The sequence below is a fragment of the Tribolium castaneum genome, chromosome 1 (assembly GCF_031307605.1).
Source record: "Tribolium castaneum strain GA2 chromosome 1, icTriCast1.1, whole genome shotgun sequence".
NCBI classification, from domain to species: Eukaryota; Metazoa; Arthropoda; class Insecta; order Coleoptera; family Tenebrionidae; genus Tribolium; species Tribolium castaneum.
In genome coordinates this window covers 30844969-30868491 of record NC_087394.1, presented here as the reverse complement: position 1 = coordinate 30868491, position 23523 = coordinate 30844969, and the positions used below count along the sequence as shown (strand labels likewise).

Here is a 23523-nt window from a genome sequence, read left to right as displayed (position 1 = left end):
ATCCACTAATAATTACGTAAAGAATTCTATAATTAATTGAAACCGCAGAATGCGACTGACTGCATAATCAATTAGTGGAAGATTAACTATTCATTATTGCTATTAGGGTTCAAACGAGGTTTACTGTCAGTCAGGGGAGCATTTACATAAACTTGACTTATTACGATACACGGTTGATTAATATTGACTCAACTAGATAATGTGATCCATTGATGTCAAAGTTTGCGTCGGTAATACTGGCAGAGAAATATGTGTAGCGTAGTCAGGCCAAATATAGTCAGGGACAAGCCCTTAAAAAATGGTTAAAATTAGTTCAATTTGTAGTTCAGCTTTATCCCGATATCGGCAAACGAAAAATAAAATATTCAGTACATGTCGTGAAATGAGTTGGGGATGTAATAATAGAAGGAAGAAGTATCGATCGTGCTTTCGTAAATACACGTGGTGAAAACGTGCAACTCTTGTGAAGACTTCATTTGATTATGCAACGGCGTTTCCTGAAATGTGACCCATCTGTCACTGCAACATATTACTTAACACGCGTGTGGAGATATGCACCGTGTTAAATAATGCCTCTCATAAATGTGCTGCCATGTTATATTACGGCTGAAATAAAACGAGACGAAGGTGAACTATTAGAAAATTCCTGCGACAAACACCGATTTACACTATACAGCATTCTGGCAAATAATTTGAGAAAAAAAATTGGAAATGGTTGTTGAAAGTAAGTCTATTCGCTACAAGACCTGTAACAAGTTTTTTCCATTCGGTCACATAATGTGTGTTTAAAGCGCCCCTGAAAAAGCATGGAAGCTTCCAATAACACAATTTCCGATCAAGCTGCTGGATAAAATGAAAAGAGTAAACCGTTATCCGTTTTCGATGCAAACGCATATCTCATGCTTCATTTCTGATAATAGTTTGTGTCAACAACATGTGCGACTGGCGAGATGGCGTTGCTGTCGCCATTTGTCAGTGTTGCGCTATCTGTTACTTGGGTAGACACATTACATGCTTATTGATTCGATTATTCCGAAATCAAATAGCTCACACGGTTTGCCGTCTACGCTTCCATCCTAATAAATAAGGCAATCAAAATTACTGCCGTTTCACATCACAGAAAATGTTATATAGGTGGAATGACTGCCTCTCATCATAAATCAAAATTCGTTCGGCAGTCTTAACGAAGCTCCAAACGAAAATTTTAGACGCCCGTGTAATTAATTCCGAACTTGTTTTATCAAATTCAAAAATACTTTTGCGTACATTATAAATACTCGTGGTCCTTAAACGATCATCCTTTTGTACTACTGGTTTTGAAAATTGAATTAAGCGATCATAAATAGGACTAAAAATAACACTTGGAGGGAGTTTTGACATCAGCCGTCGAGCTTCAAGTAGCTTTCACCACTTCTCCTTTCAGACAGTAAAAAAAGAGGAAGAATAAAGTTATTTATAGCGGGTCATCGGAACAGTATCGGAAGAAAAACATAAACTTTATTGTTTCAATTCAAATAGTAACGAACAGAGATTGTCTTTTCACGTAAAAGGAGTGACAAAGCCATTTCTTTTATAAATGCAAAATGAAAATACGTGCTTTACGCAAAATCACTCACTGACATCTTATCAACTGCACAAACAATTCGTTCTTGTATGTCGCTGTAGGAAGTTGAAATGAATCACTTCTTAAGTTATATTTATGCTCATATAACGTGAAATAAAAAAATTAAAGGCCTGATTTATAGAATGCTTTATTAAATTTTCATTCGTTGTTAAAAGTGAATTCTTGGAATTTGGTCAGGTGTTCAGTTAATCAGGCATTTAATTGCGGATTAAATTAATGATACTTCTATAGACCGGTCTTAAGAGACAGCAAAATTATGATAAATTTTTTATCAAAGATAAAATTTTACCACATTAAAAATGAGTAAAAGTTGATTTTATTCCCAAATTGTTTAAACGCCAAAAATTATTATTCAACAATGTGTAAACTCTCTTAACTCTCGTAATTGGAAAACAAATAAAAATACATACTTTCTAACTTGTAATTTCAAATTGTAGTTTGTCAGTTAGTCTAACTTGAAGTAACTTGAAGCAATAGAAATAAGATAATAAATAATTTAAATAAATGACTGTAGTATGTTCCAAAATAACTGCGCTCGAATACGATTTTGCTTCGCAAATATTTAACGTAGAACCAAATAAAATTATTGAATTGGTGTTAGTTGGTCCAATGATACCATTTAAAAATAAAATGCAGAATTGCCAGCTGAAACATTCTGGATGGCTTTTATGTAGTTTGTGACCAAATTCGTTCAACAAAAAATTGCAAACGGCCATACACATAATAGATACGTTTAAAAAAAGCAAAAAAGCTGGAAGGAAGGAATCATCGATTTGTCTTTTACAGTTTATGCTACGCATAGAAAAGGGTCTTACCCTCCTGAAAAGATTAATGTTGGAAAGTTTGTTATTTATAGCTGCAAAACATAAATTTAAGAAATATGAGGCATTCCACACAGAAATTTATTTTTTTCTAAAAACATAAAAATAGTTAAGTAGTCGAATTAGTGTTGTGCATCTTATTTTGATAAAAAAAAGTTTTTTTGACAATGTTAGGTAAAGTAATGAAATGGGTTAGCACTCGTGGCATTGTAGTATTTTTTATTCGTGTATTCAATTTAACAAAACATTCTTTATTCTACGTTCTAACGATGTTTTCCAGGAGTGTCAGGTGCAAAAAAAAATCAACCCAACTGTTTCAAAATTCAAAACGAATTTATGTTAATAAGTGGCAAAGTGCCTTTTTACCCGATATAGAATTTGAAAAACTGTTCGTATTTATTGTCTGATGTTTGGAAATATAAATGTGTTATCAATACAGTGAAATTACAGAAATTAGGTATTTCATGGAATGATATACACCTGTAATTGCTTTCAAAATTAAAAATCTGCATTGTGTTTTGTTATTTATTATCATGTGTGTTATTCCAAACTAAATGACCAACATTAACAATGCCATCGTTTTTGAAAATTCCAATTAGTTATAGCTACAGCATAACACTATCTGATTCAAAGTTATTACATAAAATAATTTGTATAATCTGTATAAACAAAAGGCAGAAAGCTTTAAGAAAAAGATAGTTTGTCGGAAATGTCGGTAATTAAAGCATGAGCAAAACGAATTCTTTAAATAGTTTTACGTTGCATCTTGTACTCCACCAATGTAGAATTGTGTCAGTGTACGCTGAGTCCGATTACCATTTAAATGGCATTTTCTGCATGTTTCTGAGTGTTTGGCGGTAACTGACGCAGAACAACTTCTTTCACCAAATACTCTCAAACGTGGCTTTTAGTGATCTGCGTGTCTCCCGAGAGATAAACCGCAGGAGAGTTCCTATCCACTTTTACGGAAAACGGCTAAGTCTCTCCCAAAGACCGTCACTTCTCGAGACTTATCTCGAAGAGTCGATTCACAGGCGCACGCAAAACCCGATAATAACCAAGAATTCGGCACCACTTCTTGCAATATTCAATATGAGCCGCACAATAAATTGAAGAATTTGTGTTATTTGAATGAAAAAATAGCAGTGCTCGAATCGCTATATTAGGCGGCATATTTATTGCGGTTTAAAGTCAGGCTCGGCCGGCTATTGACTTTGCGCAGGGCCTGAACCATATAATCCGATTATTACGACACAGTACTTCCATATGGGTTTAATCAGGACACATTCATGGTCCAGGTTGGCGCGTGTCCACCCCCACGTCGACTGACATCCATCTGTCACACATTGTTTGTCAACAATCGGAAGCCGAGGGTGGCACGTGTATGCCATAAGATTTAAATGAAGATATAAATTTCAAATCACAATGGACATGCTGAACCGGAATTTCAGCTCCACGTAAATGCGACGCAAAAATCGGTCATTATGGGTGATGAATTTAAAAGCGATTCCAGGGGGCGCACATTGTGACAAAAATTCGAATTCGACAATATTGGACCCTGTTTGTCCGCTTACATCCGCCAAAGGACCATTATGCAAAAAATTAATACTATTGATTTTGTGTACTGCACTAAAAACCAAATATTCCACCTGTAAAGACAGTTGTTTTTTTAATTTTACCAACAAAATTCTGCTAAAAATATGATATAACAATGTGTTGGTTTTTTCTTAATACATTCCTAATATTCTAAGAATAGGTGATACTTGCTCCTCGCTGACCAGCAGCACGTCGGAGTCACACTGTGGGCGTGTTGGTTATTGATGTGGAACACGTAGTCAGAAAGCATGTATAAAATAATGTTTTCAGCAAACAGGCAAACATGCCCCGAGCATTAAATAATTCAGATGAAACTTGTTCCACATTTCTGATGTAATAACTTGTAACTTGTCTATCGGCGATGCGAGCAAATATTCGTTCTGCCTGGTTTGGTGAGATTAAAAAACGTAAATTTAAGCGCGTCTTGTCAAAACAAATGTTCAACTTGAACGAGAATCATGCACGAATTGAAAACTGGGAACAAATATACGTCCTCGTTAAAAAAACATCCGTGTACGTTCATTCGCCATCATCGTTCCGCAGGGATATGATAAATAAGATAAGGAAGAAGAGGGAAAATCGAAGCGCTTTTCTCAAACGGATATTCAGGAATCTGGCAGGAAAGTCGACCGCTTTAAATTTCCACAAAAACTTATCGCAACGTCCAACCTTTTTGAATGATTTTTGTTATTTTGTTTGAGTTTGAACATTGCGAGATACAAACAGCCAAATCGATCAACAAATTGAAATTCGTTCGCAAATTATTAAAATGAAAAAATCTTCCAGCTCCACGTCCGAGAATAAAACTCGTTAAATATGTGACAGTCGAATTACTTTTTTGTCGGCGAATATGTCTGGTGTTCTTTTCAGACAGCCAAGCAATTGATTCCGGACTCGACATGCCTACATGTATTCAAGATGATTTAAGTGACAGATCCAGAATAATCCCGAAAAATGAATCACCTTCCGATATTAATGAATACTTATCTCCCGTTTGTGAATTTATTACAATCATATATTTCTTCCGGAAATGGCATTAGTGTTGGTAATAAATCGGGCGTGAGCTTTTTGCTCTGGATTACCTTATCCGTCTCGTATCATTTAATTCGGCCACTCTGAGGGCTTTTTTTACTAATCAAGAATGCAATAGAGTCAATCGGGAACCGATAGTAAGAAAAAGACCTCTCCCGGAGTCCCGGAATTAATGTTTAGGTCGATTGTCATGTGTTGGCATGTCCATAAATCTCTTACGTCTCTCTTATTACACAGTTTTTGTGTTATTGTCCTCTTTGCCCATTTATCAATTTAGTTTTTATCTATTTCCTGTCTGTTTCACGCCTTATCGGCGCTTTTTATTTATTAGGGACTTCCACTCCCAAATTACGCCAGGTCAGTCAGGCTTTGTAGATGCCTGAGGAGAACAATGCTTAGATCCGGTGCTGACTTCCGATTCTCGGTTTCCAAGAGACAAAGTTCATGATTCAATAGAGGAAAAATTTTACGCCAATTTTCTTCTTATAAACAGAGCCTCGGAATTGAAAGAACTGAACATCTGCCACGACAACCACAAGGAGTCAGGCAATTTTTCGAAAACACTTAAGCCAAAAAATACCTACACCTACGTCAAAACAGACTTACATAGTCGTCACCATTAGGGGAAATCTGGGCGATTTTTCCCTCTATTAAGCACGAGCGTGTTACACGCACCAATCCATTTCCTCCTAGCCGTTCGTTTCTCCGCACTTACAATAAATTTCATAACAAACATAAAGAAACGTCTGCAATCCTAAGACATATTTATTTAGAGAATGATGAAGCGGTATTTTTATGTGCGGCGATGGTGTATGTAAGAAAAGTCTGTCTCTAAGGCCGCATTGAGGTAAAATCAGACAAATGGTTGCATTTAGTTGATCCGCGGCAGTTGTAATTCAAGAAGCCCTGCTGAGTTTCCGGAGCAGTAAACTCAAAGCGTTTCTAGTAATTTGAACATACGGCCTCGGTGATAGACACAGGATAGATTAATTCCACCGTATCCCTGCGAAATTAAAGGCGACGGAGGGGACGTGCGATTGACCGACTTGGGACCACAGTGAGAACTACATTAATTACTGACCGTAATTAGGAAACTCGGTTTGGATGTTGCCAAAACAGCGGCTCGGATGACGGAAATGATGTAAAACATTAAGTAATTTAATTTGAATTTGAAATTAGCTAACAATCCGAATTTTGTTGCTCTATGAACGGATCGCAATTACCGGAGAATTTCTAGCGCCTCGTTTCGACTTCTTCGAGTAGAATAATATGCGCGTTCGGCGTGGGAGGGGAGACTACAAATTCGAAAAAGATTACTTTAAAATCTAATCAGGTGGAATCGCTGCAGCCGGTCTTATATTTAACTAATACTTTTCTACATATTTCAGCACGAGGAGAAGGTTATGATCTTTCGCAAACACCCACCACCTAATACTTTTCTACAATATTTATTTACTCCAAAGTGGATACGCATACACAAAAAGGGAGAAGTCGCGAACACAATATAAAGTTCTTATAAATATAAAAACACATGACCTTAACGAAACAAAGGAGCAAATTTGTGTTTTTTTTTCGATTTGAAACATAACTAACATCCAGAACCAAACATATTTTCACGATCAAAATTTATACATAATGTAAGAAAACTGCCAACAATTGGAAAACTACCATACATTTAATTAAACGTCTGATCAAAGTGGATTGTAACTCTGAAGTTGGAAGTTGGAAATAATCTAGGAACAGACAGAGTTGCACTTTGACGACCTAAACTCAAAAAGGTTTACATCACATGAAACTATTTACAATCACAAAAATGGTGGATGCGCCGGGGTACATTACTTTAACTCTGTTCCCTATTGTTACGATGATGAATAATGTTGTTTCTCAGATTATTTCTTGGCCTAACGCCATACTTGATCGTGTGGTAATGAATCTGACAATCTCTCATACTTTATACACGTTGTTTTCGTCAAAAAATTAAATTGTTTAAAAAACTAACCAAATCGACAATAACAATTTGGCGTTTAAAACATCAGTGTGAAAAACTGCATCCAAAAATGCAAAAAAATATACGGTATTCCATTTGAAAAAACATAACTTTAGTGTCTTTTAATATAAACACAACCTGTATTGTACCATAATATTTTTTAAAATATGCAGCAGAAACGCAGCTGTAATCTAAAAAATCCAGTATCTTTAATTATGGAGCTTTTTCGGATTATTGTACACTTAGAATTTTGTTTTTACGGTATTTGAACTGAAACATCTTAAATTTTTGAGTCTGTGACTGGCATTTGGAGGTGGAACCCCCTTTGGATATTTTCCCGGTGACGATATTACCGCGGGATATCCTATTATTTCCAGCCATTCTTGCCGATAAATGGAAAAAAGTGATTTTTCCACTTTTCCAAATTTAAAATATTTCGCCCCTGGTGTGGCAAAAGGCGGAAATCTCATAGAACAAAGAACGTACATTTATTTCAGCAATCGCATCTCGTGCAGATATCGTTTGGTAGAAGTGTCTGCCTTGACATCGGTTTGTCTTGGTCGTGTTCGCTTGATGCGTCTTTTGCCATCGTCGGATTTATCTAGCGAGTGAGCGGCTCTCGTCATCAACAGCAAGTTGCTGATGGCGGGTAATCTAATTTCGCCTAGCCAGCGGCCATTTGCAAACGGTACAATAGCTGCGAATAAGCCGGGATCACTCCGGGTTATCATCGTCATAATTCCGGATCACAATTTCTGTCTGTCACAAGCCACAATAACGTGATTATAAAACAGTCACCCTGAGCGAAATAAGTTTCTTATATCACAAACCAACCTTGCGGACACACATAACTCACACAAAAAACGACATTTTGCCACCGAAAGCAGATGCGGCGCTCACGACATCAAAGCGGACAAAATGAATGTTTGCGGAAAATTTCACAAATTTCATTTTGTGTAAGACCGGCTTTAGCTGCGACCGAGCACATCGTAACAGAAATAATTAACTCTAAAAATATCCGGCTTTTATTTAATAAGACAACAACGGAAACGGACTAAAATGCCAGGAAAATACCAGAGCATCGTTTTTTCGATTTTAACTTACTTTGCACCTTAAAGACAATATTTAAATACACTATTTGTATAGTTTCTTTTTTATGTATCTAGATAAAAACATTAATCTTTTTGTTTATTTATTACCGGAGGTAATAAAAGTAAAGTAAAAAATGTGATAAATTTATGATTTCATACATTTAGGAACATTATTCATGTTGTTTGTGAATTTACACTGAGCAAAATTATTTCGCTAATTAAATCTATATATTATTTATGAATCAGGTGATATGTGATTGCTGTTTGTCGTAGTTATTTTATTTGTACATTCTGCAGAATAAATTATTATTCTTACAGTGACATGTTGCGCGGAAATTTTTTCATTGCGTCAAGTTTTTGATTTGAAAGCAGTTTTTAATTGTGAAATGTGTTCCGAGGTTTTGGCTGAACTACTAATACCGCTGGTGCAGATCGGGCTCCAGAAAATGTAGTTAAAATTTGCATACAGTTGATGGAACAATAAAACCGGTAATAAACAGCGATTCATTCGTTATATTCATTTTATCAGATCCACACGATATAAATTTTATATAGAACTAATAAAAGGCACATTTCGCGTAAAGCTCGAAGCGCAAAGTCCCGAGCAGACCATCAACGTTTGATGCTGTGTAGACGTTAACCGACAAAAAATCGACGGAAACGGGGGCGGTGTTAATGTGAGGCCCGCTCGAGGATCCCGAGATGATCGTAAAAACGTTGTCATCCGAAATCCGTAAAGGATTTGCTGAGGGCGTCTCCAGAGGCCATCAGCACTTGCGTGACAGCCATACCCAAAAAGCCGCTTCCTCGCTAAAACTTTGGATCGCCCCAACTATCTATAAATAATATATTAAAGAACACTTGACGAATTTTATTTTGATGCAGCCTCTCTTTCTCCAGCTGACCCAACGCATTGTCCACTTTCACAATTTCACAATTGAATAAAACTCAGCGATTATTTAATTAGAGATTATGACACAAACACCAACACGCCTGCTGAATCACGAACTGCAGATTACGATGTGCTTAAAATTCGTCATATCGTAATTTATCGTTCCATCTCTGCAACCATAACCCAGCTTTAAAGTTTACTAAAGGGTCTTTTTATATCCGAAGACGTATTTTTTGTTACTGTTATGGTTTCTTCGCTCGGAAGACCTCCAGGGAATCACAGCAATTTTCCTCACAGTCATATACTCAAAATTATTAAAATTGTACTTCTCATTATCAGTACAGTTATGTAAATGCTGCTCTATGTTCTATAATTAAATTAATAGTAATTGTGAAAAATGGTGGATGCGCCGGGATACACAACTTGCTTGACGTAATTTGTGAAAAACTGTAGTTTTCTGTAGTCAAATACTTTTACTATGCCGTAGTATTGTAGAAATAAACAGATTGGATAAGACCTAGCATGCTGGAATGACAGCAATCCAACTTTATTCCATCTACATGGAATCTAAAGTGAGCTTCACTGCCTGAGGTTGCAGCTACAATATGTCACGAAAGAATTTAGTCCTGACGTGGAAACATAAATCACATATTTGAAAGACCTCAATGATTACTTTTGCTCTTTGTAAATATTTGCGTAAGAAGTCTGCGACATTTGAACGCACCTTGAGATGCAGGCAATTTATTCGAACATAAATAGCCGGAGGTCGCTGTAAACAAAGTAACAAGTGTTTTATGCGGCCGAAAAGTCATTCAATTATAACTAAAACTGCAATTCAAAACCATAAATTCTCCTCTATTCAGTGGAGTCGCGTCGAACAGAGTAGTTTAAAACGGTATTAAATCAAATGTCGTTTGGGAACTGTAATCACTTTTACCGCCAGCACTAACTTCAGCTATTCGCATTACCACTCATTTCAAAATGCGAGCAAGTTCCGGTATTGACAATGTCAGGGACGTTTTCTGTTTCATATGTGTTACTGGAACGTTTCCATTAGTCTCAATCAAACATTCCAGGCCGTCACTGTAACTATGCAGAAATCGTTTATCTCTTGGACTTTCCAGAACTAATTATTTACACTCCAGAAAATCACTTAATTATTGGGAGGAGCTCTCCTTGAATTAATTGAATTGAAATAAAAAAACTGCTTTATTATGTTTTTTTACCCACTAGTTAAACAAAGGCAATAAAATTCCACCATTTATGTCGTATATGTGATACCAAAAAGAACTTGAAATATCGACGTATTTATGGATTGCTTCGTTTAATTAACCGTTACACTTTTGAATAAATGAGTGAATTGGAACATTCGTGCTGCCATATCACGGAAATATCGATTATAAAAATACGGCTTCTTTATTGTTCCGGTTTATATTTTAGCAAAATTGGAAAAGTCATTGCATAAACAGAATTGTAAAAATTATAGTTAAAAGCAATTTTGTATCAGATGTAGTTTCTGAAATTATTGACGTTATAAAACCATGTAATGGCGTATTCCACACGTATCAAACCGAGTGTTGATTTTATTCGTTTGCAGTTGTAACAAATAAAAGTGGATTAAGCGCTTTCCCAGTCATAAACACGTACTTACCGCCAACACCTCATCCTTTTCAAGCGTTCTAACGCTGTATTTTTTCAAAAATTCACAGCACAGTGGTTGAAAATGAAACGAAGTTATTTTAATTAAACTGTTCGTTGCCACTTATTTGATAGTTTCAAGCCAAATCGGTTCGAAATTAATTTTCCAACGCAGTAATAACTTTTTATTTAATTTCTTCTTTCTACTTAATTGCTCGGAGAGGATTATTTCGAAACTTTATCAGAATTAAAAATAAATTTGTCTTCAACTTTTGCTTCAGATTGCAGTTCGATAAGTAGGTGAATTATTTGAAAGACTCAGTTTTTTGATTAATATTTTTGCGAACTTTAGTCGTTGCCCGGTTTTACCTTTAGCTTTTCGGTCCTATAACATTCGATTTTGGTAATTCAATAGGAGTTTGTGTCTCAGTGGAGATTTCCTGAAAAAATCCCCGTCGAATACAATCAGTATTGAGATGTCGGGTCTGCTGTCTCTCGTAATAGGATTATTACTTATTCAGAGCAGATGCGAAATCGGTCGCGTATCCGACTACCACACACATTTAGGATATGTGATAGGACTAAATTCAGGGCGGCTTACGCATGAAATGCAGGCGCTGAAGCCCGGCTTGCAACCCTCACTGCATTCAATTTCCATTAACATAATTTCGTCGAGTTTACAATGCCACTTGTAACAACACGCAGATTATCCGAATGCTAATCCAGACCTGAGGGGAGCATCTTCTCCTGCCATTCCCGTGTTGATATTAACTTAGGGTCTACGCCAGGTGTTTATGTTATTATAATTAAGGTAATGGGCTTATTTACGACCACTTGGAGCGTGTTAAATGCAAATAGGAATTTATGTTGCCGCACAAAAACACATAACTCGATTAATTTGTTGAATCCAATTTGTCTGTGTTTACCGAAGTAATTAATTGAAATCGGACTGTGTCTCACCGCAAATAAATCATGCAATGATGGGAAGCTCCGAAATTTAATCGCTCTGGACGACACTTAAGGCCAGACACCAAGTTTTCTTTTTTCCAACCAATAAATTGGACTTTTTAAAATACTAAAGCCGCCGCAGCAAACGCAAAGTAATAGTATTTTGGAATAGTCAATTAGTGTTACTAACATCGGCCATTAAAAGTGCCTGTAAATGTAAGAAAAACAAGACAAAATAAAATTTGTTGAAGCAGAGATAAACCCAAATCTCACATCTTCTGTAAATAAATTCTAGATTACCCTTTCGGAAATGATAATATTTTCAAAACATTTTGCTCAAGAAAAATGTCTTAATATTCATCAAAAAACACCACAGCTGAGCATTATCCCCCAATTATTACAATTTCTTTATGCTTAAATTTCTGTTCATTCTTTAGTAAGAATAACAGGCAGATACGTTTAAAAATCCACTTGATGTAATATTTCAGATCAAAAATTAATGTCCTTGTCAAATTATTAGATCCAGATTAACTTCTTTAAAGGATTAACACTCCGTCGATTGTGAGAAAACTTACTAGGTGTACTTGCAAAGTTTACGTTATTCAGGCATATTATTGAAATTACTGTCTTATTACGAAATTGTGAGCCTCCACCGTTTGAATAATCGGCTTACAAACCGCACCATTCACTGAAAACACGTTTTGTGTTAAATATTCGTATTAAATTAATGAAAATTTATTGTGGATCAAGGAGTGTCAGATCGTATCCCAGGTGTGTAGATATGAAGGACTCAGCATTCTGAAACGTACAGCTGCTACAATTTATTTAACAAATTAGGAAAATCAATCTGACAAGCAGCGCAACTGTAGTTAAGAGTCGAGACTTTAAAATATGATGCGATTACGTCTTGCGGCTGGTTGCGTACACCCAACTACACTAATATCATTTTTCAACTCTTAACACCTCAAACACAAAGATGAAATATGAAATTAAGAAAATCGCTCTTCTTCCCAAAAGACATTTTTCACGAAACACGTTATTTTTCAGCGTTAAGTTTGCCTCAGATAAATATGATTAATTGCCTCGTCGGACAACATAAAAGCGAAATCAACTGTAACCAGCCATAAAAACGCCGCTTTTGAATGGAAATCCACGAGTTTTCCTCTCCACTCCTCGATTACGTTACATATGGGAACGGCTTTGTTGGCCCGTTTTATTGAGAACTTTCATTAAGAGAGTAATTTCTCTCCCATTAAGTAAAAGGAAAATTTGAGCACGACACTTCCGACAGCATCAACGTTAAACATAGCGTGCCTCCAGGTTACTTGCTATTAGAATCGTGTAATGACAATGACTGAGCTGAAATCGCTCCTGCGGGACAGATATCCTTGTTTACATGACCCGCAATTGGCCCCGAAGTATTTGCTACGGTATTACCGGAAAAGGACCGGCGATTATCTGCCCACACAGTCCGAGAATCAATCTCCGAAATTAAATTAGTCAATGCGACGAACGCCAATTCCAGATAACTCAAATTAAGAGCCACTTTATTAATAAACATGGATACTGAGCTCCATTCTTGGCGAGCAACCTATTGTGGCCCTCCAAAGTTGTTTATTTCTCCACATGTAGCCAACGAGATGTTCACAGAGGCGTGAATGGATGCTGAAGTTGTACTTGAAACAACAATGACAATTTACTTCAGTTATAGAAAAAGACACCCAACATGTTTGACACACAAATGATGCTTCGGAACACCGAGCTTATTGTCTAAATTTATGTTCACCACTTGACAACGTCTTCGCAACTGTTATAATAGTCATTCCTACAATGCAATCACTATCCTTAACTACCAACAGTTTTGGTGTTTTTTATTATTTTGTAATTTGTGCTGGATAACAAGGGCAAGTTAAAAATTTTTTAATATCAAGCTAGATAAACAAAAATTAAAGATGGTTTTATGTTGGAAGTGTGTTCGAATTTGAAACTGGTCGCACGGTATATTAATAAGTACAGGATTTCAGTTTTATTTCAAATTAAAAATTTATTTGCGAGTATCCATTTTACTGTGTAGTTAAATTATTCTTTATTGTATTACATTTCATATAAATGCGTACTGTTTATTGTTTATTATTATATTTTAAAGCCTATAAAAATAACTATGGACACTCTCTATTAATTATTATTGGATTTGCGATTGCTTTTTATCTTTAAATTTATGTTTTTCATTAACTAGAAATTTATGTACCGATGTGAATAAAAACATCGACATTAATTGTGCTGAATATTTTAAAAACCTTACCGATGAATTAGGCAAAACTTAGTGCTTTTTGTCGGCGAACTAGTTAGTCGTACTATTAATGGATCGTTCGTATTCTTGCATTTTATTCCATTAAAGGGCATTGTTTCTTGTATTTTCTCACTGGCGCTGTTTTGTGCAAACAGCAAGTGCCCTCAAGGCAGTGCACAATTTTAGCAAAAATGAGAACAGTTTTAGTGCTGTTGCAAACCATTTACATGTTGTATATTGTCGGTTTATACATCTAGCCCCAACATTTACGGAAATGCTCGCCTCTTTAATAGTTGATTACTAAGATTAGACCAAAACATCCACCGGACAAAATTGTAATTAGAATGAGTGACTAAAAGTTAACCAAGTTTGAGCTGCATTTCGTATTACACGGCCGACTTCCACCTTGCATCAAATTAACGTTCTTTGTCCGTCCATCGCATTAAACACACAACATGAGATAACATGGCAATATTCTCGGCGGACTGTCATGCTGCGTTGAGCTGTTAAACCGTCCGCGGCTATTTGGCCGCAATGCCCATACGACGATATCCCCAGTTTCATCCTTGTACACAAAAATTGTTTTCATTTGACCCCACACAAACTTCCGCCCATTTTCAATTTTATTTTATTGCATTCATCTGCTCTATTTTTATGCCGTATTTATTTCGACCACAAGAATGGGCCAGATGTTTATAATATGCCATAGTTTCAATGGTCGCTTCCAAACAGTCTTTTTTGGTCATTCGGATTTGAATTATTTGAAACAAAGGACGGACGGATGTTTTAATATCGGATTTCATTGTATTTCTCTTTCATACATTTTTATATAAATAATTTTATACCCCAATACTTGTAATACGAAGCAGTATTATTTGCAACAAATTTTGTATTATGTTTATTTTATGATGATAACGTAAAACTCTAAATCGTTATTGTTTCAGAAATTAAATGGCCGACGTTGAAGACTGATACGACCAAAGTATAGTACAGAAATAAGGAAAAGTAAATTTAGAAGTACCGAGAAAGCCCACTTTTTATTCTAGTGTTACACGTACGTATTTATGTTGTAAAAAACTAAGTCTATTTTAAATTATTTTACACTTAATACTTTCACCAGCATGTCACACGTTTTCACCGATTAATCGTAAATTAACTTTTAATTATCTTTCTGTAACCCTTCCCTTGGCTTGTAGCAATTTAAATTTTCTGCTCAGGCACTGTAAAGTGTATAAACTATTTATTTATTAAGTTGTAATTATTTAGAATTTAGAATAAAACGACTAACAAAAATTATAATTGTAGACAAGTGAGTTCTATCCCGGCGCGTCCACATTTTTACATGTGGTGGAATTTAAATGCATTATTAAATTGTAGTAAAATGTTTACTCTAAACCTAAAATATATTGTTTATTATGTCCTTTATTTCTCAATGTATGATGCTTATATTCTTATTTTTTAATATGTGTCTTCTCTAAAAATTTATGAACTTGAGGTCTTGCAAATATCCTTAAAAATAGAAAGCTGAAATTCTAACTATGTGTAAATATGATTTGCTTGGATTTGAAAACAACAGAATAAATAGTTCTGTTTGAATGAAATAGAACGGCAAAGTTTCCTCCAATGTGAAGCTCGGATTGTCCAACTCGCGGTAGTAAATTCGTTCTCTATTGGCCTATCTTTCCCGAAAAACTTGGTAAATTATTTCCGAAATCAGGTAACCGTAATAAAATCGTTTTCCCGTTAGACAAACTGACGTAACTGTCCGATAAATCAAAGTGTAACGTGCATTATCGATGCAATCCGTGCAATTGCAGTTGCATTAACTCACGCGGCACCCATCGATATCTGCCCCCAATTATCGATGGTAGCAGCGGCTGTAAAACATCCCCATAAATACTGGCGATAGGGCGGATCGATGGTGGTGCGACCAACGATAGCGGTGACGGGTGCTCGCTCGTTAAGATATCGGCACAAAGCCGCAAAATTAACCCCAAATATTGATGCACCACCTATCGTACGTGAGCTTCGATTCAAATTCGATGAATGGCGCCATGCAGCGCCGATTTGTCCCGCTTTTTATTAACACTATCAACGGATAAGTGTCAATTTGTTACGCCATTCATAAAATAAAAGTTATTTCATAAATTATACGATGGAAATGACGGTCACGCAATTTCGTAAATGTTCGACGTCCCCAGACAAATATATTCTTTATGGAATATTAATACGACGGAAATAGACAGCTCAAAGCAATTGGGAACTGTATTCTAACATTTCCTGATACAAAGTACACGTACAAGGGCGATTAAAAATTTAACGCAGCCCATAGTTTACCACAATTTGTATCTTCAGGACGCTTTGTGGTTAAAGCGAATTTTTTACACGTTTATTTGTTGAAAAATCATTCCAGTGCAATACAATTTTTGTAAAATAAAAACATAACAGTTTCAATTCTGTTATTAAACTATTCTTCTAATAATTTGCTATACTCGTATTCTTATTTACTGGGTGAATTCGATTGAATATAACGAGATTTACAATGCACTTGATTCAGGTTAATGTCGGATTAATTTAGTCGTAAACCAGGCTTCGTATCAGAACTCAAATAGTAAACAAATTAAAATTTAAAAATTAAACTTTAATAAAATTATTCGTAACACAACTAAAAATACAAAATTTGTGCCAAATATTATACTAGGTTAGTCAGTTTTGTTGAATTGCCTGTTTTTTTACTCCCTTGATATGTAAATAGCTAGGTCTTACAGTTAAAAATTAAGTAAATCTAATCTTGTGTATGGCTAACTTAACGCAAAGGATACACAACACAAGATTTAAATAAAATAGCTGTCCCTGAATATTAAACTTCTTTTGTATTTAATTTGAATAAAAAAGCATTATACAAATGAACCTGATATTAACGTTGACGGCCATTTCGAAGTAATTACTCAAGAGAAAATATTTAATTAAGAGGAATTATGTGACATAAAAATAAAAACAGCAGGAAGATAACTCTGTAGTCTTAACATAATGATTTTTGATGCACGCAAACCACATAATCTACTTTGCAGGAATTTTGCATGCTTTTTTAACAGAACTCGAACCTTAGCTAACTAGTTTGATATGTATTTGGAGGTTTTTGCCTAATGTTAATGTAGTACTGTATCATTTTATTACTGTCCAAACATCTTCGTAATTCAACTGCTGATCAAATATCCGCTTTAGGCATCAAATCATTATCGAAACTGTCACTATTTCCTCAGCAGCAGCGTCTATGTAAGACGCTGGGTGGCGCCCATCAATACGTGTCATAAAAATGCCAGCCGATTTATTAGCGGCGCCTGATGGCGGAGTTATTGCGTGGCAAGTGCTGAATGAGCCCGGTTTTAAACAACCTAACGACTTGGTATTAATTCACATTCTTGCGAAGAAATTTCAATTTAGTTTTTTCCGGATGTTTTATTTGACTGAATTGGTGGTGCCTGGCAACGGTCTTCCGACATCTGTATCCATCTTTCTCCTTGCTGCTGGTATTCTGTACATTTCCATCCGATTTCATCCCATTCTTTAAACGTACATTTTCCACTCATCGCCGCGGCGTCGTTTCTGTTTTATTCGTTTTTCCATTTCGCAGCATCGAAATGGGCAATCTACTTGTTTAGTATTGAAAAGTTTCCTCTCAAGCAATGGTATATGGGCGGTGTAATGAGTCCGGGAACACTTTATATCCCCCATTCGCGGAAACCATTGTTTATCTCTACTCGACAATCACCAACGGCTCATATTTCCCACTTGATAAAGCGGAAATATAAGGACAATCGGCGAAATTCAAAGTGCGCTATAATGCGATGCAGACACAAATCGAAACAAAGGCTTCAAAAGCAGATGTCGCAAGAATTAAAAACGTAATCACTCTTTAAGTGTCACACGAATCATCTCGAACGCGAGAATTTGGATTTCGTTAATTATTCGAAAAAGGATCGATGACTGGCTCATTTTCCTTATTGCTATTTACATTAATGCAATTTAAGAAGACACCAGGTGACGTTAATTAAATCGGAGAAACAAGTTAACGAGGTAATTAAAAACGACTCGTTCATAAATGAAATGAACAAATTAAAATAATCGACGAATGAATAAAAGATATTTGAACTCGGATTTTTTCTCAGAGGCTGCGTAAATTGATTTCTTTCCAACTTAATGGGAAATGATAGAATAATAGAAAACACGCCAAATAAATCCCACGTTTAATGCACAGCACGCATGAATAGGTATGTGTCGTAATTATTTTATTTTCCTGATAAAATTTTGGCCAAAAATTTGCATAATTTTTTAATCTGTATGCACAACTTTGATTAATAATATTTTGTGTATAGTATAATATATCCTGAATTTATTGCAACTGTAACCATGCACCGTTGCAATTCGATGCGAAACATAAACCAAAATATAGTTCACAGTTTTTGAAATGACACTAATCCATCCACATAATTAATTAGCTGAATCTAGGATAATTGCTAGTTATTGGTATTTACAGGTCAATTACTTCATGTACAATTCAATGTAGATCAAAATTACAAGCTTTGATATGCTAATTACGTCCATACCAGCTGATAAATTAGGGCAGGATTATACATCAAGATAGGTAATGGCACAGCCGCAATCTCTAACTATAATAATAAATCTTGGCATTAAAAACCTGCCCCATTTTAATTGTTATGACATTAATCCTACAACTGTAGAATGGAAAAATATAATCAAATTTATCTCAAAATTTAAGACTACCCATTTTTCCACATAAATATAATTTCATTTCACTGTTAAATTTTCTAAAACATTCAAAATTTTAGTAAAATAATGCTAGAGATTTTTTCTAAGTTGAAAAATATGTAGACTGAATAGGGCGTTAAGTTTAGTAAAAATTATTATTATATGATTATATGATTTTCTTCTCTCTTTTGTTTGCAGTTAAATAAACAACATACTTTTGCAGACTGAAGTGTAAACTATAATTTTCAACCTTTTGCCCAAATGGTATCATCCATGAGTCGGAATATGCTCTAATTTTTCTGTTTTGGACACCCGATGTCCAGCTTTGGCGTGGTAAAATAATGTCTTTGTCCATTTGACCTTAATTTATCCCGGCTTTTCCCGAATATGGTAATCGGGTGTTTGTACATAACATTAAAAGGTTTTTGTAATTTATGGATTGCTATGGTGCGCACTAAATCCCAGTTTTGGCTTGTATGTGTTTGCACATAATTTTCGGAATAAAAGAACCGAATTTCTCTCGATTGCGTGAACTTAATATGAATTTTCCACATATTAAAAATGCCCTGACCACAAGCAAATTCTGCCAAATGTTTGCGTTTCATTAAAGTAAGGGGGAAGCACCTGGTACGAGTCTTTGGAGCATTAGATAATACGATTTTTATGAAAAATAAACTGTTCATGCTGACATAAGATTTAATCAGGGATATGCGTACTTATAACTTTTTCTCTTATAAAATTTTGAGTAAATATTTTAGTGGGGCTTAGTTTTGTATTTTCCGGCTAGGGTGTTCAGGTTGTGTCTCGAGTGGGGAAGAAGTTGTGAGAGAACACTGCTTTGGGTATTTGATTAGAATTCAGTCATTGTCAGAGTGAATCGGAATTAATTGAAAAGACATTTTTGGAGACTGATTTACATTTCAAAGAGTGTCTCTTATAGAGAATTTTATACAAATAAAATTAATGCCTTTCTAATCGCCGACGAGTTGAGTTCTCCATGAAACGATTTTCAGGCGCCAAGTATTTGTGGAATTTGAACTGAAAACGATTTTACAAATTCGATTCAGTTCTGGAGAATCAGAATACAATTGTCGAGGTGCTTTACAAACGTCTCCTAATGGAAGGAAAATGAGTGTTTACTTGGACCACTTCTCCAGGTCTCTTCGATGTTTGTCGCCATGGTTACTTTTGAATAAAAATAACAAGTTTAAAATTATAAGGCACAATGCTATAAACTTATAATTAAGAGTTTTCCCGGCACGTTTCGATATTCATCTCTAATTGGCCACTTTGAGATCAATAAAGCGTTTTGTCAGCAGCAAGCCTTATTTCACCTTCACAAACTCGACAATCACCAGAGTTTAACAAATTTCAAGGATTACAGCACGAAAAACTTCCACGTGAGGTGGATATTAGAGCAAAAAATAAATAAACAAAACCAAATTGGTCTTTAGTTGTGAATTTAGCACCAGTGTGGCGCCTTTTGTGTGGCCCATCAAGCAGCCGTTCTTTCTCGTATTAGGGAAGCATTCATCTCTCCGAAATCCGGGTTAATGATTCGCATTTATGGCGAAAACTTAGCCTCCGGCAGTTTGTTTTTTATTGTAAACTTCGTCGTCATTGCTTTATAACTTGAGACAATGGAATAATAATAAGTATGCGTATCGTGCGCGGAGTTTGAAAGAAATCTGCAATGGCAGAGTGCCGCTCTTTCGGTCTCTTTCCCTCCCTGCCTGCCTGTATCATCCATTATCCACGCTTCGTAAATCTAAAGTCAATAATAACATTAACCGGCTTAAAGTTTCGATACGAGATTCAAAAGTTTTCTTTAAAACATCTTCAGTGCAGCAAGTTTTAAAACGATAATGGCCACGTCAATTCTGTATCAGCTTCCCGTTTTAATTGGAGATCGTACAGCATTTTTATTGTCGCAATAAAGTTTTTATCTTTGATCTTCAGCGTGTTTAGAGGCTGAAGTGCTCGCAAGCTGCTGCAAAACCAAAACGATGGCGACGGCAAAACCCGCATTAGCCAACAAATGCAACCGAAATCAGACGCTTTTCATCTTTCAGACGGCGGAAAAATTAAAGTTTTTGCAATACGATTCTAAATTTTGTTTTTGGTCAATGAAAATTTAGTAAAGCAATATTTTTAAATTCTTTGTTTTCACACTCATTATTTTTAAAACTATAGTCAGTACTTAAAAAATACTAATAAGAATAACTAATTTTTATCGTCCCGGCGCATCCACCAATTTTATTATTTCAATTAATTTTGTCTTTGCCTTTTTGGTGGTAAAATATTTGCTATTGCTGTTTGAGCAGAAAAATAAAAAGACTGATATTCTGTAAAAAAAAGAGAAGAAAATAATATATATTGGCTAAGAATTCTTTTTTGTGTGATGTATTTTTATATAGTCCAGACACTTGACTTCTTACATAATGTACGTAATTATAAATTTAATATTATTGTAAGTGGGAACGAACAACATTTTGGTTCAAAGAGACTTTTTAACACAAAATTAGAGAGTGATTATTACAAATTAAAAAGACGAATTAATTTCTAAATTATATTCTGTTAGTGTTCAATCCTAAATGGATAAAACGAACGATGAAAAAAACAAATTTTTAACTGTATCCATTTTGCCAAATCCTTTGATCCCTCTCACCTTTCGAATTGTTTTTGTCGACCAGCTTCTAAACACCCGGAAGCAGATGCAATAAAACATTTAATTATTTTGTGTCACGCTTCTGTTATCGTTGATTGACTAATGGTTACGTTTCGTTTAATCAAAAACAAATCTGCGATTCCAAAAGTGTCTATTTAAAACCCATCCATTTTACATGCATTTGTGCCATCACGAAATGAACATTACTGTGAACGTTGTTATACAAAACGAATGAACATAATCGTTACGATCAAAATAACATTCAAGCAAATTATTTAAAACTGCAATATGTTCGGTTTACGTGACGTTTACTGTTTCCAAAATGCTTATTATATACGGAATTGAAAGAATGTAACAACAGTGCAGCAGCAAATTTTTAAATACAGTTAACAATTAGAAAAATTTGAGAGAATTTTTTTCTTCTTGTTAATAATTTCAAAGTTTTGTAAAATTAATAAAAATGTTATTAAACGTTTAATTTTGGCTTGACCTGCTGCGCTCAGACTGTTCCGCCAACAACTGCAGTCAATTCAACAAAGTTGAAGCTTCTCACATTTACAACAGCTTGCATTGTTAACACAATATCCCAACAATCGCCATTTGGCTAATGTGATGAGTAGCGTACATCCAGTGTTACTTGTTACATGAGACCACTATGTAATAGTGACTATTAGCTGCCCATTGCCGCATTCCTGCAACACAAAATCATAATAAATTCCTCACATTACAATAAACGCTGCAATTTCGAATTATTTTTAAACAAAATGAAACTATTTGTGTCCGTTTTCCCGTTTCTTTCAATCTCCTGCAAGTGTAAATTCAATTTCAATTATTTCTTTCAGACCTCTTAATTAGTGCTTCCGGTGGCCATAAAAACCGAATTGAATTCTAGGTGTTTGCGTATTTTAATGAAACGGCGGTAAATTCGCCACAATTTGATCGCCGAAATCGTTTTAACGTCGCGAGCACTCAGCAATCAACGTTTCAAATTCCATCCTTGATATTTCCTTCCACTTTTCCATCTTGTATGCATTTCCATAATCTGTTTCTTTTTCTTGTTTGTTCATTTATTGCTGGTGGGGTTGCCTGTTTCGCGTAATGCTATTATGCACTTCTCACGAGATTACTTTGCATAAGATTTGCGGTCCGTTTTATGTGGTTATCCAGTAAAAACCGGGAGTGTTTTTCGTAATTAAGTTTCAGCTCGTTGACGGGTTTGAAGCGACTCGTATTATCATGTCTGAGTAATGTCAGCTCGAGATTAAATATCAAAACAAAAAACATCACCGCTCGTCTTTTTTTAAATTGGAGCAACATCCACAAACCGGTAATTTCTCGGTTCAAAATTGCGGCAATTTGAGGTGTTGTAAATGTTTGGGCCTTTGGTTATTTCATTTCGGCGTCTGCTCGAATGATGGAATGAATATTTCAAAATTCCAAAGCGGAGAGAATCCAAGAAAACCCATTAAAGTAATAATAGAAATCTCTGACCGGCCTTCGAGCATCGACAGGGAATAGATCGAGCCATTAGGGTTCGTCATGTACATAAGATAAATTAGTGCCGAAGTAAATATGGACACGACAAGACTAAGATCGATGAATTGGTTGCAGAAAGGCTCATCCGTTGAATTTTTTTTCTTCATCCTTCCTATCCGCCCGCTTCTATTCCGCCTTCTTACTCGAGGAAAGATTTCGTTGACGTTTTATTTCTTTACCTAAATTAGGACAGTCCATTAACTCGTTCTAGTATTGATTGAATTAACTCCAATTTATCTGTACTATAGAATTACTAACTCAATTTTAAAGCATTAAAACTGGCATTAAAGTGCCGTTACATTTATCATTAAGGGGACGATTAATCATTGTTGCAATCGTTATTGATGGAACAACATACCAAAACGGATTTTACAGAATCCTTCACAACTATTTCATCAAGATCAACTTTTCGAGAGGCAAAACTTAAAGCGTCCATTTAGTCTGAAGTGAATTTAATAATCCATAATTTTTGCTAAATAGACTGTGGATGGGAACATTTGAAAAATGGTTTCCGTTTTTGTTACAACAACCATCAATCCTCGCAGTGTTTTACTTAAATTGCTAAATAACAAAAACACAATAAAATCCTAGCTATTCCGACTACTTAAATTAGATCCTGCTTTATGGTCA

The 23523-nt window shown here is 35.3% G+C and overlaps 1 long non-coding RNA gene across 2 annotated transcripts in view; it reads left to right on the top strand.

Moving 5' to 3' along the window:
- Positions 1 to 23523, top strand: part of LOC107397542 (uncharacterized) — a 106767-nt gene that overhangs the window by 79223 nt on the left and 4021 nt on the right. For both annotated transcript variants that reach the window (XR_001574629.2, XR_010336291.1), the window contains exon 6: positions 14864 to 14973. This is a non-coding gene — a long non-coding RNA (uncharacterized LOC107397542). The remainder of the gene's footprint in view (positions 1 to 14863; positions 14974 to 23523) is intronic.